We start from the raw sequence: 8,683 nt of genomic DNA, 5'->3' as shown, positions 1-8,683 counted from the left end.
GAGCGAGGGAGACCGAGCGAGACTCCGCCCAGCGGCTGGAACTGTTCGCCGCCAACGGGTTGTCCCCAGCGCCGGTTGCCCTGCCGAGAGAAGGGAACAAGGAACGCACTGAAGCCGGCGCGCAGGCTGCGAACTCCGAAAGCCAGCGGTCGTCGCCCGAGGGAAAGCTTACCCCTCCTTCCAGGGGAAGAAACGCGGGAAGCCGCCAGTAGGCGGGGAAGAAGACAGGAGCGGGAAACCGCCATTTTGAAAGTGGGCGGGGAAGAAGACAAGCGCGGGAAACCGCCATTTTTGGGAAAAAAAAAGTAACGAACAAATTCGTTGTTTTTTCTCAGAAAGATAGTGAGAGATAGTGAAGATGCCTAAGCATGGTAACATCAACAACTTCGATTCCGAGGTGGAAGATTGGGCCACGTATGTAGAACGCATCGAGATATATTGTGAGGCCAATAAAATAGCAGATGATGATAAAGCTCTAACCTTACTAAACTCAATGGGGGCGAAGACATACGGGCTATTGAAGCATCTTCTATCACCAGCTAAACCGACGGATCAGACTTTCGCTAATATTGTTGCTGTCCTGAAGGATCATTTGAACCCCACACCGCTGATGTTGGCGGAACGATTCAAATTTTATGCGAGAACGCAATGGAAAGAGGAAAGCAACGCGGAATACTTGGTTGAACTGCGTAGACTAGCGAAATACTGCCAGTTTAGGGAAAATCTGACAGAGGCATTGAGAGACAAGTTCGTGTGCGGGTTGTCGAAGGAAGGAACACAAAAGTGACTGCTCGAAGAGAACGATCTTACACTTAATAAGGCTGTCCTTATTGCAGCATCGCACGAAGCCGCAGCGAGAGGCACTGCGGAAATGCAGTTGAAGGCAGCGGTACTCAGCGTGGATCAAATGACTTCGGGTACAACGAAATGTTATCGTTGTGGGAAGACAACACACGACCAGAACCAATGCTGGTTTAAAAACCAGGAATGTAGAAAATGTGGCAAGCTTGGTCACATAGCTAAAGTATGCCGGTCAGGAAAGAAGACCAGCAACAAAAAAATGTCACCGCAGGAAAAGTACAGCAAGGCACACAAGGTGGCTGAGAAGAGTTCAGATGAACAGAATTCGGATTCAGACCCAAACGGCCAGGAACTGGGTAGTCTGAGAATTCACAATGTGAGTAAGGAAGCTGACCTACAAACTATCTGGGTCATGCTAAAAATAGCCGGAGTCCAAGTGAAAATGGAATTGGACACAGGATCAGCCCTATCAGTCATAAATCGAAGGGATTACAACCGGCTATTCTCACATATACCCTTGAGAGATACCAAGATCGTATTGCAGACATACACGGGGCATAAAGTATACCCCATGGGAAAGGTAAAAGTCAAGGTGAGAGACAGGGGCAAAGAACACCAAGGAATGGACTTATATGTACTACCTGAGGGAGGTCCACCACTTCTGGGACGGGAGTGGATCAGGGAAATAAACATGGAATGGCACTACCTCAAAGCAATAACGAGTGAGAACTCGGTGAAGACAATCAGCTCAGACTCTGAAACGGATGACGATAAGACCAGCCCAGGTGCGAAAGACAAGTCTAAAATGGACTTGCTGACTAAGGTTGGAAAAACGAAGGAGTGCATAAATGCTTATGCTTCAGAGGAGAACAAAGTTTCAGAACAGAATTCCACTGAACAACAACAACATAGTTTGACAGAGAATTCTGTGTCTCTCCAGTTTACAGACATGCACAATTCTGAGGAACACCGGGCTCGAACTCAGCTCCATTTCAAATTACAACAGCAATTAGAACAATTACGTTGCCGTCTCGAGCAAGAGATGAAAGCAATGAAAAAGTTCTTTGACACAGAGTGGGAGAATCTGGAAAGACAACAGAAACAGCTGATGGAGAAAAGGGAGCAGGAGCACACAAACCGTCTGCGCAAGGAGGCCAAACGAATCAAAGCTGATTCGGTTTCTGAAGGTGCGTGCTCTAATCTGGTGGAGCAAGATGTTCAGCAACTGAAGGTGCTTGTTAGCAGATTGCAGGCAGAAAAGGCTGATTTGGTCGCCATGAATTCCGAGCTCCTACTGAAGTTGGGTGCAGCATCACCGGACGATTCATTTGTGGAAATTCGAATGGTGGAGGCTGCGGATGATGGCGAAGTAGAAACAGCAAAGGAGCCCCAGGGCAAGGTTATAAACAGCCCTGCAGCTACTGGGAAACGGATGAGGTCAGAAGAGTTAACGGTCAGCCAACTCCTTCATATGCTGAGGGACAAGACTCTGAAATGGGAACAATTTGAACATGAGCTTAAATCTTCAAAGGAGAGGGGTTTGGTGCTCTCAAAAGTTATTGAAATAGCTGAGGTTGCAACACAGACTGAGAAGATGGCAGCAGAGCAACCCTTGGATGCCAAAAGTACGCTGACTCACGTCAATGTTGAACAACAGAATGTTGAAGCAGCTGCTCCAGTAGAGGGATTGAATAATACAATCAATCAATCTCCGAATGAAGTTGAAGTATTGAAATCACGAATGAGGTCATTAGTAAAAGACTTGCAGGAAGCCCAGAAAAAGCTGGAGGAAGCTGAACACATGAAGAAGTCTCTTCAGGACAGATGTCTGGATTGGGAACAAAAGCTGGCTAACGTCCAGCTGGGCATGGAGGAAATAATAGACCCTCTCGCTGGCCTAGCTCAGGACGACACCGATTATTACCAGGTCCTGTTGAACGACACCGAATATAACGATGACCTGTTCTGCCCAGTTTGTGGGGAAATCTTCCGAAGTGCAAAAACCCTGAAGAATCACAAAAAGTCTAAGAAACACCGGGAGATGGTGGCGCTGCTAAGGCAACAGGAGAAAGAGGAGGAGGAACTGTGCATGCGACTGGCAGCGGAGCACAGAGAGTCTCCAAGAAGCAGGAAAGGAAAAGACGAAACAGAAGAAGATGACCCATCTGAACCATTATCAACTCTACCAGATCACGCACGTGGTCCCTCCGAACGGAGCCAAATCAGTTTGGAAGTAGAAAAACTTCCCAAGGTACTCAAGCTTTTAGAAGTCAGCAATGCTGGTTCAGAAGTGACGGAAGTTCAAGCTGTTAAGTCCAGTGAAGGACTATTGGATGAGTCACTCCAGCAACATGAACCGACTACACCACAGGGAACTGCTACACCACCGAGGCGTTGTCCGGACCGAGTCAAGAAGCACAGGAGGCGCCTCCACAGAGACTGAATCTGTGAACTGCTTTCCGCAGAGACTGAATCTGTGAACTGTTTTCCGCAGAGACTGAATCTGTGAACTGTTTTCTGCAGAGACTACATCTGTGAACTGTTTTTACATGAAGTTGGATATATGTTATGATGTTATGTTTAATGGGGAATAAGTATGTTGTAAGCTAAAAAGGGAGGATTGTAGTGTATGTAACCGTTCTACCTTTAAGAGAACTATTGTATGTAACCGTCCACCTTTAAGAGAACTATTTTAGGTGTTGCACTACTTTGTCTTGGCTGCTGTATACTGTAATACCGGTGGTGACCACGCCGGTATATAGGTGCTGTGTAAGGATTTATTGGGCAGATTCGCCCTGACCTTCGAATAGTAAAGTCCTGTTAAAGTTACTCTTGTAGTCTGTGTATTAATTCACCATATAACTCACAGACTTTACACAGGGCAGCCATTTTGTGAACGGTGGGGGGCAGCCATTTTATGCATGGTTCGGGGGGGGGAGTTTGTGTTTGACTGGGCATGAATTAAATTAAAGAGAGTCATGATTTGGAGCCACACCAGGTAAGTGAGTCACACATGGGGCAAAATAGACTTTCACCAGCGGTGGGGAGGGAGATTGACAGGGCGGGCGGGGTGGGGGCAATTACACATGGATGGAGATATATGGGGGTCTTATACAGGGGGGGGCTGTGGAGTTTCACCAAGGGGGAGGAGGGAAGGAGTTTCATAGAGGGAGAGAGATACAGGGGGAAGTGTACAGGGAGATGGGGTGAATTATACAGGGGGAGTTATTTTACAGGAGTGGCATACAGGTGAATTATACAGCGGGGGGGGGCAGGAGATAAGCAAGGGGCATTATCCAAGTGGGGGGAATTCACAGGGGGATTAAACGCGGCATTTCAAAGCGGGGGAAAATTATAGGTGGAGAGTTTCAAAGTGGGGGAGCTTCATGAGGGTGTAGTATGCAAGGGCACATTATGGGGTGTATTATAGGGGGGATGTCACGGAGCTATGGTTAAAGGGGTATTAAACAGAGGGGAGAAGAGAGTATCGCAGGGGTATTAAACAGGAGGGGGATGGAGATAACTGGTGCAATGAAACGCGGGGGGGGAGTTTCGCAGGGGGGGGAGTTTCACGGGGGGGAGTTTCGCAGGGGGGGGAGTTTCGCAGGGGGGTGGAGTTTCGGGGGGGAGTTTCGGGGAGGAGTTTCGCAGGGGGGGGAGTTTCGCAGGGGGGGAGATTCGCGGGTGGGTAGTTTTGCAGGGGGGGAGTTTCACGGGGGGAGTTTTGCAGGGGGGAGTTTTGCAGGGGGGAATTTCACAGGGGGGGAGTTTCGCAGGTGGGGAGTTTCACAGGGGGGGAGATTCGCAGGGGGGGAGATTCGCAGGGGGGGAGATTCGCGGCGGGGGGAGTTTCGCGGGGGGGGAGTTTCGGGGGGGAGATTCGCGGGGGGGGAGATTCGCGGGGGGGAGATTCACGGGGGGAGATTCGCAGGGGGGAGTTTCACAGGGGTGGAGTTTCGCGGGGGTGAGTTTCGCAGGGGGGGAGTTTCGCAGGGGGGGAGTTTCGCATGGGGGGAGTTTCGCATGGGGGGAGTTTTGCAGGGGGGAGTTTCACGGGGGGGGAGTTTCGCAGGGGGGGAACTTTGCAGGGGGGGAGTTTTGCAGGGGGGGAGTTTCGCAGGGTTGGAGTTTCGCAGGGTGGGTGTTTCACAGTGGGGGAGTTTCACAGGGGGGAGTTTCACATGGGGGGAGATTCGCTGGGGGGGAGATTCGCAGGGGGGGGCGATTTGCAGGGGTGGGAGATTCGCGGGGGGGGGGGAGTTTCGCAGGGGGGGAGCCTGCTCCACCATTCAGTAAGGTCAAGGCTGATCTGATCCAAACCTCAAATCTTCTATCACTCTAAATCCACCTGAACCCATGTGATCTCCCGGGAGAGGCAAAAAACCAGATAAAAGACACAACGGCCAATTTGGGAGAACAAAATCTGGGAAATTCCTCTCCGACCCATCTAGGCGATCGAAATTCTTCGAGGAGATCACTCATTCCCTATATTTTCTACAGTACTTACCTTCTTTAAAGTCGATCTCCACCCCAGCCAGGAACAGGAATAAAACCATCTCCTGAAATCGAACACAGAATTAGAACACAGTAGGAGCATAACCAGGCTACATGGCCCCTGGGCCCACTCCACTACCCACAGGGCCATGACCATTCCGAACCTAGACTCATGTCCAATTTCCTGCCCGCTCCCCGTAACCCTTAATTCCTTTTACTTCTAGGAAACTATCTATTTCGGTTTAAAATTTATTTAATGATGTAGCTTCCACAGCTTTCTGGGGCAGCAAATTCCACAAACCTACCACCCTCTGAGTGAAGAAGTTTCTCCTCATCTCAGTTTTGAAAGAACAGCCCCTTTTTTTAAGATTGTGCCCCCTAGTTCTAGTTTCACCCTTCATTGGGAACATCCTCACCGCATCCACCCGATCAAGCCCCTTCACAATCTTATATGTTTTAATAAGATCGCCTCTCATTCTTCTGAACTCCAATGAGCAGAGTCCCAATCTAGTCAACCTCTCCTCATATGACCACCCCTTCATCCCCGGGATTAGCCGAGTGAACCTTCTTTGTACTGACTCGAGAGCAAGTATTTATTTTCATAAGTATGGACACCAAAACTGTATGCAGTATTCCAGGTGCGGTCTCACCAGTTCCTTGTACAACTACAGTAATACCTCCCTGTTTTTATATTACATCCCCCTAGCAATAAAAGGCCTTCTTGATCACTTGCTGCACCTGCATACTAACTTTTTGAGTTTCGTGCACCAGGACCCCCAGATCCCTTTGTACAAGTGATCTGGGGGTCCTGGTGCACGAATATAATATAAAAATAGGGAGGTATTGCTTCAGTTGTACAAGGTATTGGTGAGACCGCACCTGGAATACTGCGTACCGTTTTGGTGTCCATACTTAAGAAAGGACATACTTGCTCTCCAGTCAGTACAAAGAAGGTTCACTCGGTTAATCCCGGGGATGAGGGGATGGACATATGAGGAGAGGTTGAGTAGATTGCGACTCTACTCATTGGTGTTCAGAAGAATGAGAGGCGATCTTATTGAAAATTATAAGATTGTGAAGGGGTTGGATCGGGTGGATGCGGGGAGGATGTTCCCGATGATGGGTGAAACTAGAACTAGTGGGCATAGTCTTAGAATAAGGGGCTGCTATTTCAAAACTGAGATGAGGAGGAACTACTTCACTCAGAGGGAGGTAGGTCCATGGAATATGCTGCCCCAAAAAGCTGTAGAAGCTACATCATTACATAAATTAAAACAGAAATAGACAGTTTCCTAGAAGTAAAGGGAATTAAGGGTTACGGGGAGCGGGCAGGAATTTGGACATGAATCTAGGTTTGGATCGGTCATGGCCCTGTGGGTAGCGGAGCGGGCCCAGTGGCCGTGTAGCCTGATGCTGCTCCTATTTTGTGTGTCTTATTCTGTTAGATTCAGGAGATATTTCTGTGATAGTGGATTGGCGGTTAGGATCAGGTCAGCCATGATCTTATTGAATGACGGAGCAGGCTCGAGGGGCCGATTGGCCTACTCCTGCTCCTATTTCTTATGTTCTTATGTTCTTATGTGAGGGACAGATGTCAGGTGTGTGCCCAGACCAAGTTATGAAGGACTGGAGTCAGGTGTATGCCCAGCCCGCATAATGATGGACTGGAGTCAGGTGTCGGCCCAGAACAGATAGTGAGGGACTGAGTCAGGTGTGGGCCCAGACCAAGTATCGAGGGATTGGAGTCAGGTGTGGGCCCAGACTGGGTAGTAAGGGACATGAGTCAGGTGTAGGCCCAGACCGGGTAGTGAGGGACAGGAGTCAGTTGTGGGCCCAGCCAGGGTAGTGGGGGACTGGTGTCAATTTTAGGCCCAGAACATATAGTGAGGGACTGGAGTCAGTTGCAGGCCCAGTGAGGTAATTGTGGGGATGGACTGATGTGTAGGTCCAGACTGGATAATGAGGGACAGCACTCACATGTAGGCACAGGCCACATATTGAGGGACTGGAGTCAGGTTTAGGTCCAGACTGTGTAGTGAGGGACGGGATTCAGGTGATGGCACAAACCAGGTAGTGAGGGATTGGACTCAGGTGTGGGCTCAGACCGGGTAGTGAGGGACTGGAGTCAGGTGCAGGCCCAGACATGGTAGTGAGGGACTGGAGTCAGGAGTAGACCCGGACCGGGTACTGAGGGAATGGATTCAGGAATAGGCCCAGACCGGGTAGTGACGGACTGGAGTCAGGAGTGGGCCCAGACTGGCTAGTGAGGGACTGGATTCAGGATTAGGCCCAGACTGGGTAGTGAGGGACTGGAGTCAGGTGTAGGCACAGACCAGGTAGTGAGGGACTGGACTCAGGTGTGGGCTCAGACCGGGTAGTGAGGGACTGGAGTCAGGTGCAGCCCCTGACATGGTAGTGAGGGACTGGAGTCAGTTGTAGGCCCGGACTAGGTAGTGAGGGGCTGGAGGCAGGTGTGAGCACAGACCGGGTAGTGAGGAACTGGTCAGGTGTAGGACCAGACTGAGTAGTGAGGGACTGGAGTCAGTTGTGGGCACAGAGCGGGTAGTGAGAGACTGGAGTCCGGTGTAGGCCTAGACTGAGTAGTCAGTGTCTGGAGTCAGGTGTGGGCCCAGACCGGGTAGTGAGGGACTGGAGTCAGGTGTTGACCAAGACCGGGTAGTGAGGGACTGGAGTCAGGTGTGGGCCCAGACTGAGTAGTGAGGTGCTGGAGTCAGCTGTTGGCCCAGAATTGGTAGTGAGGGATGGAGTAAGGTGTAGGCACAGACCGGGTAGTGAGGGACTAGAATCAGACGTGGGCCCAGACTGGGTAGTGAGGGACAGGAGTCAGGTGCAGTCCCAGACCAGTTACTGAGGGACTGGAGTTAGATGTAGGCCGAGACTGTGTATTGAGTGCCGGAAGAGATATGTAGGCCCAGACTGGGTAGTGAGGGGCTGGAGTCAGGTGTAGGCCCAGACTGGGTAGTGCGGGGCTGGAGTCAGGTGCAGGCCCAGACATCCTAAAGGCAGGTGTAGGTCCAGACTGGTTCGTGTGGGGATGGACTCACATGTAGACCCAGACTGGTTACTGAGAGGCTGGAGTCCAGTGTAGGCCCAGACACGTTAGTGGAAGGACAGACTCATGTGCAGGCACAGAGCGGTTACTGAGGGTCTGGAATCAGGTGAAGGCCCAGACCGGTTATGTGGGGCAGGAGTCCAGTGTAGGCACGGACAGGTTTGTGTGGGCATTAACTCATGTGTATGCCCAGACTTGTTACTGAGGGGCTGGAGTCAGGTCTGTGCCCAGACCGGGTAGAGAGGGACTGGAATCAGGTGTAGGCCTAGATCAGGTAGTGAGGGACTGGAGTCAGGTGTGGGCCCAGACTGGGTA

Source organism: Somniosus microcephalus, unplaced genomic scaffold, assembly GCF_052327205.1.
Source record: "Somniosus microcephalus isolate GS21.2 unplaced genomic scaffold, FLI_Smic_1.0 unresolved_chr3, whole genome shotgun sequence".
NCBI lineage: Eukaryota > Metazoa > Chordata > Chondrichthyes > Squaliformes > Somniosidae > Somniosus > Somniosus microcephalus.
This window is presented reverse-complemented; position numbering follows the sequence as displayed.